The sequence below is a fragment of the Sander vitreus genome, chromosome 4 (assembly GCF_031162955.1).
Source record: "Sander vitreus isolate 19-12246 chromosome 4, sanVit1, whole genome shotgun sequence".
Taxonomy (NCBI): Eukaryota; Metazoa; Chordata; class Actinopteri; order Perciformes; family Percidae; genus Sander; species Sander vitreus.
This window is the reverse complement of record NC_135858.1, coordinates 17,550,102-17,563,996: the sequence shown is the minus strand read 5'-3', so window position 1 is coordinate 17,563,996 and position 13,895 is coordinate 17,550,102. Positions and strand designations below refer to the sequence as shown.

The 13,895-nt window shown below is 40.6% G+C and overlaps 1 protein-coding gene across 1 annotated transcript in view; it reads left to right on the top strand.

Moving 5' to 3' along the window:
* Positions 1-2,049: 2,049 nt before the first annotated feature.
* Positions 2,050-13,895, top strand: part of foxj3 (forkhead box J3) — an 84,995-nt gene continuing 73,149 nt past the window's right edge. The window contains exon 1 of the mRNA XM_078248779.1: positions 2,050-2,401. The gene's annotated coding sequence lies outside the window, so the exon portion shown is untranslated. The remainder of the gene's footprint in view (positions 2,402-13,895) is intronic.

Here is a 13,895-nt window from a genome sequence, read left to right as displayed (position 1 = left end):
AGTTTGATTATGTTGATTTACCTGATTAGTTTTCGCACATTATGTTGATATGTAGCCTATGCTCACGTTTATAAAAACTTGAGAGAGACACTTAGCTATTAGGCTGTTTGGAATTGGAAAAGATGCAAAAAACAGCTAAGATTATAGAATATTTTAAATACGTAGGCTATATAATAGCCCTATAGAAAATTTTGTTTAAATAATGAACCTGTAAATTGTTTGTTTTTTTGTTAAAAGAGCAAAGAGCTGTGTTGGTTTTTATATGGAACTTTTTTCCATGACATTTTTCTGATTGTCAATGTTATGTGCCTGCACACAGAAGCTTGAGCTCTGCGAGTAGACTGAAATGACCAGTTAGTAGGCCTAAAGCAATCTTTCAAGGCCTCAACAAAAACATGTTTCACACTTTGTCATATAAGAACTGATAAGACAATTAGGAACCATCCCTTATAGTAACTTTATTATTTCTATATCAAATATCATAGTATAATAAATCATGATACTATAACTCAAATATAGCCTCCCACATAAAAACCTATGTATTACAGGAGGTAAGAAAGAAAATTAAAGACAAGGTCAATGTGAACTCACAAGACTACTGAGGACCAGGGCTGCAGATACCATTGAGGACATTGAGGTCATGTCCTTGGTTAAAAAAAAAAATATATATTTTGGGTATGTAGTGGTTTTTAAGTAACCTGCAGTTTGCACTGTACAATTAGAGTTAGGCATGGGGGGATTTTAAAAGACAATACAAACCAATAAAAACTCACTGTTTTTAAATGGGACTATAAGCTCAGAAAAAATAATAATGAATGTGCTCAGTATTTCACCTCTATAATTTATAAAAAAACATTCATGGTGTAGAGAACTGTGGGAAATACAGTCATGTGAACAAATTAGGACACCCAAAAGTTGACTAAAAAGAGGAATTAAAAAAATCATCTTTAGGAAATTGATCTGAATGCCTTAATTAAAAAAATGAGGAAAAATCCAATCTTTAAGGACACCAATTTTCTTTGTGAATGAATAATGTATCGTAAATAAATAAATGTTCTTCCTTAAAATACATGGGGCATAAGTAAGTACACCCCTATGTTAAATTCCCATAGAGGCAGGCAGATTTGTATTTTTAAAGGCCAGTTATTTCATGGATCCAGGATACTATGCAGCCTGATAAAGTTCCCTTAGCCTTTGGAATTAAAATAGCTCTACATCATCACATACCCTTCACCATACCTAGAGATTGGCATGGTTTTATTTCAGTTAGCCTAATAGCTGGTTTGATTTGCATTGAGAGATGATTTTATGGAAAGTACCCCATGCCGATGATTTTTTATTCCTCTTTTTAGTCAACTTTAGCATGGGTGTCCTAATTTTTCACATGACTGTATTCTGCACTGAAAGTGAATTAATACATTATTAAGTTTAGAGAAAGACTGTTATGTTTTTTTTTTTAAGCAGTGGTCCGCAACTAAAATTGTGCAATGACCTTGTGTGTAGTATGTATTCTGTATATATATATATATAAAAAAAAAAAATTTCCTAAAAGATGCATATTTGAATCAGGGATATAATCTTTGATATGTTTTCATCAGCTTCTGTGTTCTCTATTTTATTATTGGTACCACTTAAGATAAGGCACCCTTTATAAACCTATTCGTAAGTTAGAACTAATGGCTTTACTAATGGCTAAATCCTCAACTAATTAATTATTTCATTCATCTTTCTTATTAATGGCTTAATACATATACATATATAGGCCTATATATAAGATGTGTGTGTGTGTGTGTATATATATATAATTGTATCTTCTACTTTTTACTTTATTCTGCTTTTTTCTGTAAGGCACTTTAGGTTATACAATGCTCCCTAAATAAAGCTGATTTGATCAATTGATTAAATGATAGGCAAGCTCGTATGTGGGTGCACCATAGACTATATAGGGGTGCACACGTTGCTATTTCCACTGCGGCTTGTGCATTTGACCGCGCGCTAGTTTCTGTGGCGGCAGGGTTGGTAAGAGAGAGAGAGAGAGCGAGAGAGCGAGAGAGAACCTTCATGTGCGTCGTTCATGGATGTATTAGGCGTCGTCGTATCTGAAAGTAGTTCCGGGCACTTAACCCAACTGGGGAGAGTCCCGGATGTTGGCTCGGCCGCCGAGAGAAAGGCGAACGGGAGAAGGCGGAGAGAAGCTGAAGAGGGACGCCACGGCACCGCACGCACACCGGCGAAGCTACGGCGCTTCTTTGCACAGGACGATAACGTCAAGAGCACAGGACACTCCTGGGGAGCCCCCGCTAGCTGAATAAGAGGAGGTGGAAGGAAGGGGAGGGGGCAGTTACTGTTAAACTACCGTCAGGATTACAGAGAGCCACCGTAACATCAGCTTTCACCCAGAGTAAGTGAGCTACACGGGCATGGAAGTTGAACTAAGGCCCACGAAATGGACGACTTTAACGGGGAAGTGAGCTGCACTGAAGTTCTGGGGATTGAGCCCGGTGAACAGGCCTTGGCACACAGCTTTCCGCTCGCTGTGGCGGGGCGTGCGGGGGACACGTTTTTCTCAGAGAGCCAGTCAGTGTTTCTCTGTGGTCAGTGTTTGTACATCCCGGCCGTGTTGCTGTAACTCTCCAAGTTGACAGCTCTTGCGTTAGCCTGCTAGCACCGCCGTGCAACCGGTGACAACTGACAGGGCAACTTTGACAGCTAGCTAGCCAGTTTTGGTAGCCAGCTAACTTTAGCTGAGCGTTGTCGGCGCCGCGTCTTGGGCCAGGACTAGCTGTGTGCATGTCTCTCTCTCTCTGTGTGTCTCTCTCTCTCTCTCTCTCTCTCTCTCTCTGTGTGTCTCTCTCTCTCTCTCTGTGTGTCTCTCTCTCTCTCTCTGTGTGTCTCTCTCTCTCTCTCTGTGTGTGTGTCTCTCTCTGTGTGTCTGTGTGTGTGTCTGTGTGTGTGTGTGTCTGTATATGTGTTTTCCTCGCATTAGGTGGATAAAATAACCCATCCCAGCCCTCCAATAGCTATCGTGTGTGTTTGTGTGCGCGCGCGGAGTGTGACAGTGTCATTTTGCTTTCCTGCATGCTCTGATGGTATTTGACTCACAGCTGTTGCAGTGTGTTTTCTCGTCTGTCAATCGTCTGTTTCTCAGGCGGCTGGTAAATTCCTCTAGAATATAATGATTCTCGTATGTAACACTAGTCGATCTTTATGAGAAGACGCAGGTTTGTCATGTGGCTGGACAATCAACAAGTGCAAAGTATGTTTCAGGGGAATTTTATGGGACGGAATTTAATATCAGGACTGTCTTTGCCTCTGGTGGTGGTATACCCTTGTGGATTGCCCTGAGATGGCACAGACGGTGTTGCAGTTAAAATATTTGGACCTTTGTGCAAGACATTTCTCAGGGCATGCTTCTCTTTGCTTTGATGTTTCAACAGACTGTGTGATCGCACAGGGCAGGTAATTGATTAGTTAGCCTAATGCTACGACTTTAAACTAAACAGCTGTGGCATTTGCGTGCAGCTGTATACAAAACGGTGCCCTTGCTTTATCCTAACGGCCATTATTGGAGGATGGATGACTGAAATCTTAATTTGCCCCGCTGTCAACTTGTGCAAGTTTTATCAATGAAGTCAGTTATTTTAACGATTGAGGTGCAATGAGGTGCAGATTATTAGCTGTTCATCATATACCACCATGCTTCCAAGTTTATTTATACAGCCAGCATAAAAGGTTGAATTTATGACTAAAACAAAACATTATAAATTCTCCCCCCCTTCAACTAACGAAATGCCCATGGCGTTAGTCAGCACCCACAATCAAAGGTCAGACCTGGTTTGCTTCTTAATCACCCATCCTTTAAATAGCAGGCCTACAGCAAGCTGTCTGGATCGAGGCTATGCATGCAGCTTTAGAAAGACAAATGGTGTTTGAGTTTTGATGTTACTCCATCCAGGTAAGCAGAGCCACGGTAGCTTCATTTATCATATTGTCTAGAAATGACTATGAACATTTGTCACTCTCTTATTCTGTAAATTGCCCTGCTGCTGTTATGTCTGTTTCTCTCTGAGAGGCTCCATGCACAGTTAATGTTATGTATTGCAATGTCCCTAGCTCGGTCTAACACTGAAAGACCTCTTAACTCCTTCACACGAAATACTTAAATCCTTGATGCCCTTCATGGAATTCTATTTTTTGTATTTAGAAAGGGTGTTGTTTTTACAAGCAAATAACTTAATTGTTAATTGAAACAAATATGTTGAGAAACAGTAGTGGAATAATTGGCATAGACAGCGGAAGTGACATTTTGCAGTTGTTTGCTGGTTGTTAAAAAATAAACCTAGAGTGCAACCGATGCATGCTTTTTTTTCTTCTTTTTTTTTTTTTTACAGATTGCTTGCAGAAATCACAGCACACATTGTAGAAATAGTTCCTTAGAGCTTCACTATAGCATCCATCAAATTCAGTTTATAAGCAATGTTTATTCAGTTCTTTTCATGACTGGAGATGTTGTGCAGGCTCAGACTTAAAGGATCTTGTTTATGCATGTTTTTGTTGATTTATAAGCCTTTTTAGTGGTTGTTATTGGCTATTTTACATCAAATCATATTGAGCAGTTAGTGACTTATGTTTCCTTCATTTAAAACAACCTCAAGGTTTTGCTGAATCAATTATAACATTTGAGAGAAAAAAAAAGTATAGAGGAGATTACACATCTGTTTATTCTCACACTAACTATTTAAAAGTGTGAATGGGAGGATGTGATACAGCTTCTCTTTAATGTTTTAGCCTGCAGTGGTCTATAAAGAAGTCTTTTACCTAATGGTTTAAAAAAAACGACTTCTCCAAGGTCTTCCTGTGTTTTGTGTGTGTGTGTACGGCGCCAGTAGCACATTCGTCTATCATCTCTGAAGAAAGATTACTTTGTCATCATCTGTAAAGTGTATCATTTAATAGATTAAATAGAATAGTGAGATGACATAAGGCTAAATTGGATAAGGGTCAGCAAGCTGTTATAGTAGAGTGAATTAGAACAGGTTTCTACTTTTTAAATACAAGCTCCTCATTTGGAATTCAGTATGTGGCCCTGTGCCTAGCCCCCTCTCACTGAGAGGCTTTTTAATTTCTCCCCTTGTTGAAGTGATTATTCAAATGGCCATCCGTGAGATGCAGTTATCAGACTCCTGGTGGTAGTTGAGCCTGTGGCAACATGAATGCCCATCACAGCCCCCCTCCCCACCACCCTGTGTTGTTGGACTGCACCCAACAGGTACTCTCTGTAGCAACCCCTATTAGACCGCCACATCTTACCCCTCGGGCTGAAAACCTATTGTGTTATGCAATTGGCAGATGGCAATTTATTCATGAGGACGTCAGATAGATAGATAGATAGATAGATATTATTTTTTTATTTTTTTTTGGCATGGTGTAGTGGTGATGCTGTTGGTCAAAGGCCTCTGTGTATTATTTTTACAGATTGTCTCAATCCAAAGTGGGCTTGTTTTCCTCTCTGCTCTGAAATGTGAAGTTATTTTAGGTTGGATATTTATTTATTTTTTACTTGTCCTTCAGCGCATTTTTCACCTTGGATTGGGCAAAAACACCAGGATCTTCCTTTTCTTTTCAACAGCTGTTAACTCTGTGTGGAGGCTAGATCGTTCTCTAATGCGGCTCCGGCCAAATGACCGGACTGTTTTTGTTAGAAATTTCTCCACAAACTCTGAATACATCCAGTGTGAAGTTTTGCTCTCATGGAAGCCGTGTTGGTGAGAAGGGACTGGCTCAGTCTTGATTAGCAATGCCGTGCATCACTAGAATGCAGATGAGCTATGAAGCCATTCATCTGCTGGAAATGCCTCCCTGATTCCAATTTGAATCTTGTTTGCAGTCACATTGTGTGAGCCCACTTCTCCATGTTAAAGAAGTCTCTTTTATGTGAGAGATCAGAGGGGGATAATTGCACTTAAGTGAACCTCATTTAGTGCTGGCCAGAGCAATTACTGTAACTGCAGTTCTAGGCGTTTTTTTGGGGGCCTGAAGCAGCTGTCATTGAATCTCTGTAGCTGAGATATCAAATGGTGAATAGAATGACATTGGCATGGCATCATGGGAATGGCAGATCCTTGTGTGGATTTTAATCTGTTTATGCAGGTTTTTACTCGGCTCCTTTTTGTCCATCTGTAGAAAAGCGTAATTAAAAATGCCAATTTGAAATGCACTATTTTAGTAATGATTGAAAATAAATTATTCTCAGGGTGCTGTAAGGTGAAAACAGCCAGTACTCTTTCTTCAGGCAAATCCCCCCCCTCCGGGCTTGAGGGAGATGTTTATCATTAATGTTATTCAGGAGCCAAATTTTGAGTTTTGCTCAGCTGGATGCTTTAATCTATTTTTGCTGTAAATTAATGAATTTTTAAAGAGCCCCTCGCTGGATATGGGTGGATGAGGGAATGCAGCACTGGTTCAGTTTTCAAACAAGCCTCTACTCCACTATCACCCCCACCCCTTCACCACCCACCCTCCTCACGGGATGGAGAGAGTGAATTTACTGAGGCACAAAACTTTCATTTTTCATTCATCCAGCAATACACTGCCTAGCCCCCCCCCCCCCTATATTGAGTTGAATCTGTCAGTGACTAGTCCCATATGCTCCAATTCAGGTCCTTGGTTGGAGTTGGATGTAGACATGAATCGGTGTGAGGGAAGTATGTGATGTTTAATTCAACTGGTTCGCTGTCCAATATTATCGGCACATTTGCTCAGATACATGTTTTATCTGAAAGTGTTAAGCCATTTATTTCCCCAGTCTGACTAATGAGGGCCCTTCTTTCTACTAGGGGAACTACTGTAACTACACCAGAGCTTGCTGGGAAGTTTCGAAAGTGTAGGAGAAAAGGGTGGATTGGTGGCTCTTGTAGTGCATGGCGGTTTCTCATTCCAGCCTTGTGGTAGCAAACGGGCTAATAAATGTTGTGGCAAGTCTATTATGAAAGTTTGGTTTGATTTGATCTCTGCATTAAGCTTAAGTCTAGGTACTGGATGAGGTACATGGACAGAAGTGTTTCTAAAAAATAGGTATAATATATATAGGTATAATACCTAATATCTTAGGTGGGTTTGGTGCGCTAAATGTGCAAATGAAGTCAGGGCCTATAAATCCTCTCCATTGAAGAGGTGTTAATATGGTGGTTAATGACATGTAAAAGAAAAGATTTCGGCGTAAATGCACTGCTGTCTTATTTGAGATTTTACTTAGTCTGGTGCCAATCAATAACCAAGTCCTAAACGAATAAAACTGGCTTGATCTTTTTTTTTCTTTTTTTTTTTTCAATGCCTTGAAGGATTTGATTATTAATTATATTGTGTGCCTTGTCCTTGAGTTTTGATAGGCCCTCAGTACCAGCAAATTTCTCTTAAGCTTTTTCGTTCTTTACTCAGTAGAAGCAATTGATATGCTTATATGATTCATGCTCTTCAGAGACTTTCAAGCTGTGTGCAGGAAGAGAAGCTCACTAAGCTGACACAGCTTAAGTAATAAGACCAGGGCTTTCATCATAGTATTTGGTATCTGTTTTAATCATTACAGTGGTTCCTGTGGCAGATACAAAATTCACTTCCAGGTGAAACGGAAGAACACCTAAAGAGTTTTAATACAGAAGAGATGAGGCCTTCTGTCAGTTTGGAACAGGGAAGGAAGGGAAAAAATGGTAGCACCAACAACTTGCTAACGAACGCAGCTTTGTTTGCAGATCAGCAGCCACAGGGCTGTTTTTTTATGACAGATCATACAAATGGGGGGCAACAGCTCCTGTACTAAATCCCATTGAGAAATGACAATGTAATAACATTATATTACCAAATGTTACATTCAGCCTCCTCCTGTGACCTGCTTGCATTTAATGGCAATTTAGAGGTGATACCATGACAAGTGTAGCGTCTGCCATAAACCAGACTTGATTGATAATATGATAATCTCACTGCTCTGTGAGGCGGTGGTAGGTGGCCTGCGTATATGTGTGGCTAAACACTGGAAATTGTGTGCAGTTTACAGAACTTCAGATATAGATGAGATAGGAGGGTTGTCTTGTCAGCCACAAATTTACAGCCATGGAGTTCTCCTTTTTAATTTACCTGCTAAAGATGGTCAGTGATGTTTGGTGGGATAATCTCTTCTGTAATAGGTACTTGCTTGTTTACTGCTTAACTACTGGTATACATAAAGGAAGCCTGCAGTGCAAATTGCAGTTATGTCAGCCTTATAGGTTCACTGCGCAGCAATGTAGTAACGGTAAAGAACTTCTCACATGTTTGAATGTCAGTCTGCAGACTCAGAGAGGAAAGTCAGAGAGGGTCAGGTTTAATTAAGTCCACAGACCTAAGCCTGCTTAGTAGGGTTAAATAGTGGAGCCTTGAGGACGAGGTTTACTCCCACATCTCTCAAGTTCATCCTCTGCTGACAGTAAAGTGGTGGGATACAGATCATTTATCATGAAATCACAAGACGGGGTGCATTTCAACAGCCATGTGTCAGTTGATCAGACCTGAAGGCTGTGTAGCTTCTCAATTTGTATTGTGTTTTCAGACAATGTTAATGTGGGCCGGTCTAGAAATAGCCTCATGTAGAAGTTGGAGATCGTGTGTGATGTGGTTTATGAGACTCATGATCTGTAGGGGCAAGTGCCAAGTTTTGCAGATGTGGTGTTGGTTAGGGAGAAGCTGTGGTGGATCTGTTTGACCCGATGATAAAAACTCTTTTTCTTCATACGTCTTTTTTATGTCTCAATGTCCTCTGCATGCTCAGCAGACTTGTACGTCAAAATCTCTCTGTTGTCGTCATTTGTCGCTTTTTGGATGAAACTTGATGGATTATCCTTAGATGTAGTACTTGGAGTCTCCGTCTGTGATTCAGAAAACCCCCAACAGAAGCCAAGGATTCTCTCGGTGGAGTTGGAGGAAATGTTGATCTGTATGTGGACCAGGAAACCCACACAAATGATGACTCGCTCTTGCCCCATCATTCACACCCTAACGCTCTTTCTTCCTTTTACACATAGTCAGTGATTATTATATCAGTGAGTCTTGATTATTGTTTCATTTTGTGTCCTCACTATTTTTTATTTATATCTCTCTCTGCCGTACTCTCCTGTGCTCTTCACTTAGCAAACAACACGTCCGTAGAGAATTCAGAAGAATGCATCTTGTTACTCAGATGAGTCATACTTCCTCTGGCCTGCATGCCTTTCTCTCAGGGTGGATGAATGAGAGGGCGGAGAGGTTAGCTGAGGAGGCTCAGTGGCTGAGGCGACGTGGTTTGTGCCAGTTGCCCAATGTAATTAAGAAAGTATCGGTGTGTTGGTCACAGGGCCTGAGTCGTGCACATCAGTGCCAACTCAAAATGTGGTCGTCCCTAGGTGGCTGTGTGACTGACAGCTTTGACCAGGCTGAGTCACCACCTTCAAAAAGTAACTGTTTGGAAATCTCATGCCCAGCTCTGACCCCACAAGTTGGCCAATCTGCCAAGGTGCTGTGGCCCTGGGAGGAAAGCCTGGGGCCTCGGCTCTGGAGAGAAAGGAGACTGCACCTGAAATCTGAGAAGTCTGCTTTACTAAAGGAAATTTATATGGTGGGATGTAAAGACTGTGGAGGAGTTTGCATGCAGTTACTAAGCTTAAATGTTCCTCAGGAGGCCTGAATACCATATAAATGTGTGTGGGTAAATTTAAGGTGCAGTTAGTGTTCCAAAACATTCCAGTTTTCTGGTTTAATTTCCCTAAACTTCTGCATCCAATTTTACTTGATATTACATTGTACCACAAAATGCACAGAGTTGTAAGCAAACTTATATTTATAATACTAATACTTTTTTTTAATAATACTAATGAAATGGTATCCGTATACTATTAGGCCCCTTTCAGCCCTAGCTCCGTCTCTCCCATACCTGCTTTGCTTGGTCCCCTGCCAAAATCTATGACTCACAGGAGACTGAGTGACCTACTTTTTAGTCTTCGAGGAGTGCCAGAAGATCTTTTTAATTTGCAAGACAATACAGTGGGTAAATATAAGTCAATTAAAATGCACTTAATGCACCCATTTTTGGATTTAAGCACCTAAAGGCTGTGTCAGCATGGCAGCAACCTCAGAGGAATCCTTTCATTATCACAAGGAAAGAAGATCTGTAGTAAACAGTTGATATCTCATTAGAAGCAAACTGAGTTTAAGGCCACACTCGCTCTCATCAAGCTAATTTAAAAATATAACTAATTTAAGTGCGCTCATAATCCAGCAGTATCTGTGTGGTTTTATATTGCACATTCCCAGTTTATCCAGGTTGTCAGAGATTATGGTTTCTACATGTAGACAAAGCATTTATCTACATGAATCGGTGAAAGTCGCCTCAAGGCCTAGTCAGTTTGTTTTAGTAATGATAGAGTTTTGGCTGTACTGGCAAGTTAAAGTTTGAACAGTTGCTCTTAAATATTATATGGATTAGGAGGGAGATAAAAAATGTTTGGGTACAGAAGCAGTCTCTTAAATGCCTGGCTTATAGTTTGCCTACCTCTGAAAAGAAAACAAGGATGGGATCAAAGGCCATAGGATCACTCGGATGGTTTGATGGTTTGAGCTGGGTTTTGATTGGAAAAAGATGCCGCTTTGCAGCAGATGGAATTTCCACTTTTATCGCTAATTGCCGTTTTTTGGTCGTGTTGTCTCTCATTGAAGCAGAAACAAGCTGTGCAGCTGAATGCGGTGTCTTGGCTGCTCTTTTCCCTTCTACAAGGCTTGGCTGCTTTGATATGTCATTTTTGTTTTAGTCTGCCGCCTTCGTCTTGACACGATTGGCCCCGCTCGCTCCGACCTCCTGGAAACCCCCCGGCATGCCCGCCCCAGGGTGTGTGTTCAGTCATTTATTCGGCTTCCTCTAAGACTGCCATGCCTTCACTTCCTTCTATTTTCCCTCCTCCTATTAAGATGCAGAAGGCAGAGCAGTGTTTGGTCTGAAAGGCTTAGTACTGGGGGGGGGGTTACTGGTGTGTACACTGGGGGGTTAGGGCGGGACTGTGAGCATGGGGACTTTAATGACTTAATGTGCACTGTACAGCCCGGCAACACTCCAGCTATGTTGTGCAGGCAGCTCACAGTGCTCAGATTCAGATTCTGACTGAGTCCAGTCAAGGAAAGTCAAAATGATGCTCTGACAAAAGTGACTATAATTGGAGAGGAACGCATTATCAAGTCTTTGGTTAATGCTGTCAGCTGCTTAGGTTTATGCCTGATAATCCCTATTTAGGCATCCGAAATGACTTCCTTTTTGAAACCTCCTTTTTATTTTTTATTTTTTTTATTTTTTATATCTCGTCTATTCTCCAATGCATTTTGTCAGCATTGGTCCCATACTGTGGTGAACCACTTCCAGTGTGTTTACATGCATATGCATATATGCATGCATATATATATATATATATATATATATATATATATATATATATAAAAAAAATAAATAATAGCATTGATGAATTTTAAAGCAATTTAAAAAAAAATATATATATATTTTAAGTAGTGGTCACACACATGTTGATATTAAGTGTTCCATTGTATTTACCAAACAAAACCGTATTTTAATATGACTTTATACATCTTGATGTAATTTAGTTGCAAATGGCAGTGGCATACTTTTGTACTAGACTAGAAAACATGGCATTGGGTACACTATCTAGTGCAGCCTAATACAACAGTCCTGCAGTAAATTCTACCTCCCAAGGGTTGTTGATGTTCAGTTTTTGTTGAAACCGTTTGAGAAGTGTTGATCAATTTTATGATCCTTTTGAAGGACTAGTGCAGTGCCCGTTCAAAACGTGCTTGTTTGGAATGGGCCGTTTGAGTGGCCTCCTGTATTGCTGCTTGCAGCTTTCTCCAGAACCATTGTACTCAGAAATAACCTACAGAAGGCCCCCAAAGCAATAGTTGCACTCTGCGTTCACAGGCTTTTTTTTAATGTAAAGTAAGTAAAGCATAAGTAAAGTGCCCCGTGAATGTGCTTTTTCTGTAATTTGTTTTTTGTCGAGGCAAGAAGGGATACAGCTACAGTACGTCCGTGTTTGGTAGGTGTCCCTAAGAAAACGCGTAGGTAACGGTAGTTCCACATTACATTAATTCATTTGCGCGCATGTTTTATTTATTTTTATACCGTGTATTCTCCGTGTAAATTCATGTACCGAACCGAGACGCCCGTACCGTTTCGGTTCAATACGAATACATGTACCGTTCCACCCCTACAGTTGGTTAACGTTAGCCTGTTTGATGTTAACGGTAACGTTACAATTAAGAGCTAACGAGTCAGAAGCCGACGTTTGCATTTACAGTGAGCGAGCTGACGATACCGTTACGTTTGTTCGAGGCAAAACTCAACAGCTCAATCATGTCACTGACGTTACCACTTAATGTTACTTACTCACTCCTTTTCATCCCCTGTGGGACATAAGGCTGCAAAGAGATCTCTCATCACATTTATTCCTTGGCAACATTCTGTGCATCTCCCTGTGACAGGTGGATCTTGTCTAGCAGCTCCTTCCACTTAAGACACCAGCTAGCATGACCCAAAGAGGACCCACTTCTTCGAAAGACAGCACTGTCTTTGTTTGTAGTGTGAGTGATTCACCTCTAGTCTCTAATCTTTTCAGATAAATTTAAATCAAAAGGTTGGTGATTGATCATATAATCATTTTCAAAACATTCAAAACTGTTACTGTTATTTCTGTTTCAAAAGGCAGCAATAAATAACAAACAAATCTAAATGTAATTTCATACATTAGCAGTAAAATTAGTTGATGCATAATAATCGTGATAATCGTGAAACCGTGATTATTTTTCAGACTATAATCATACCAACAAAATGTATAATCGTTGCATCCCTACCTGTACCACATGTTGCACGTTCAATCAGTCGCGGTTCAGCTGCGTCTTATGTAGAGATTCAACATGTCCGCTTTATTCGTGTAGCCGTCGCACATCATGGTAGTTTTAGGCGATGTGGCCCGGGCGGCATGGCTCAGTCAGTCACGGCTCGGCTGCGACTCATCTAGAGATTCAGCTTGTCCCCTGTTTCATCATTTGCATGTTGGGTAGACGGCAATGAGTTTTTTCCAGATGGGTCAGTTTTTGGCAAGACACCTGTAGACGGTGAACTGCAATCAATGAGCCTTGTAGGGATTCAGCAACTCCCCGCCCCCCCACTGCTGTAATGCACATGTGTGGGGGGACACGCACAGAGAGATCCCGATTTATAGCTAGATGTAGTCTGTGGTGCTGTTGAACTGTATTGCATTATAGAGAGAGGTGTATAAGTGAAAATGTTTTGTGGCACTCAGCCTGTTGTTGTCGTATCAACCTAAAGTAGATTGAAGAAGTAGTTTGATGTTTCTTACCTTTTCCCTGATCTATTGACTCGACAAATTAACTTAAAATACACAAAAACGCCAACAAATTTTTTTTCAGAGTTCAAGGGGTTAATCTCCATAACCATTTACTGCATCTGACTAGTAAATAGAACATCTAGCAAATGGGTCGAGGATTAAATTAAATCTAACAATTCAGAAATAAAGAAAAGGCATTACAGGTCAAGTTTAATTTGTGGGATTTACCTGTTTGGTTGTAAGCTTGGTGCTGTTGTGGTGGCAGTAGATTTCTTATGACGTCAACACAGCCCCAACCACCACCGTCACCACCTTTACATAGGGACAAAACTTTCATGGTAAACCCCGAATTGTCATTTCTGAATGGCAGTGAAGACATTTTGAGGTCATTTCTTTTTTGCATGACAGATTGTGGTTTTACAGTCATCTCACCCTGCAGTCAGCAAGTTTGTTAATTTGTATTTAGATTAATGTGTTTTTTCTTAA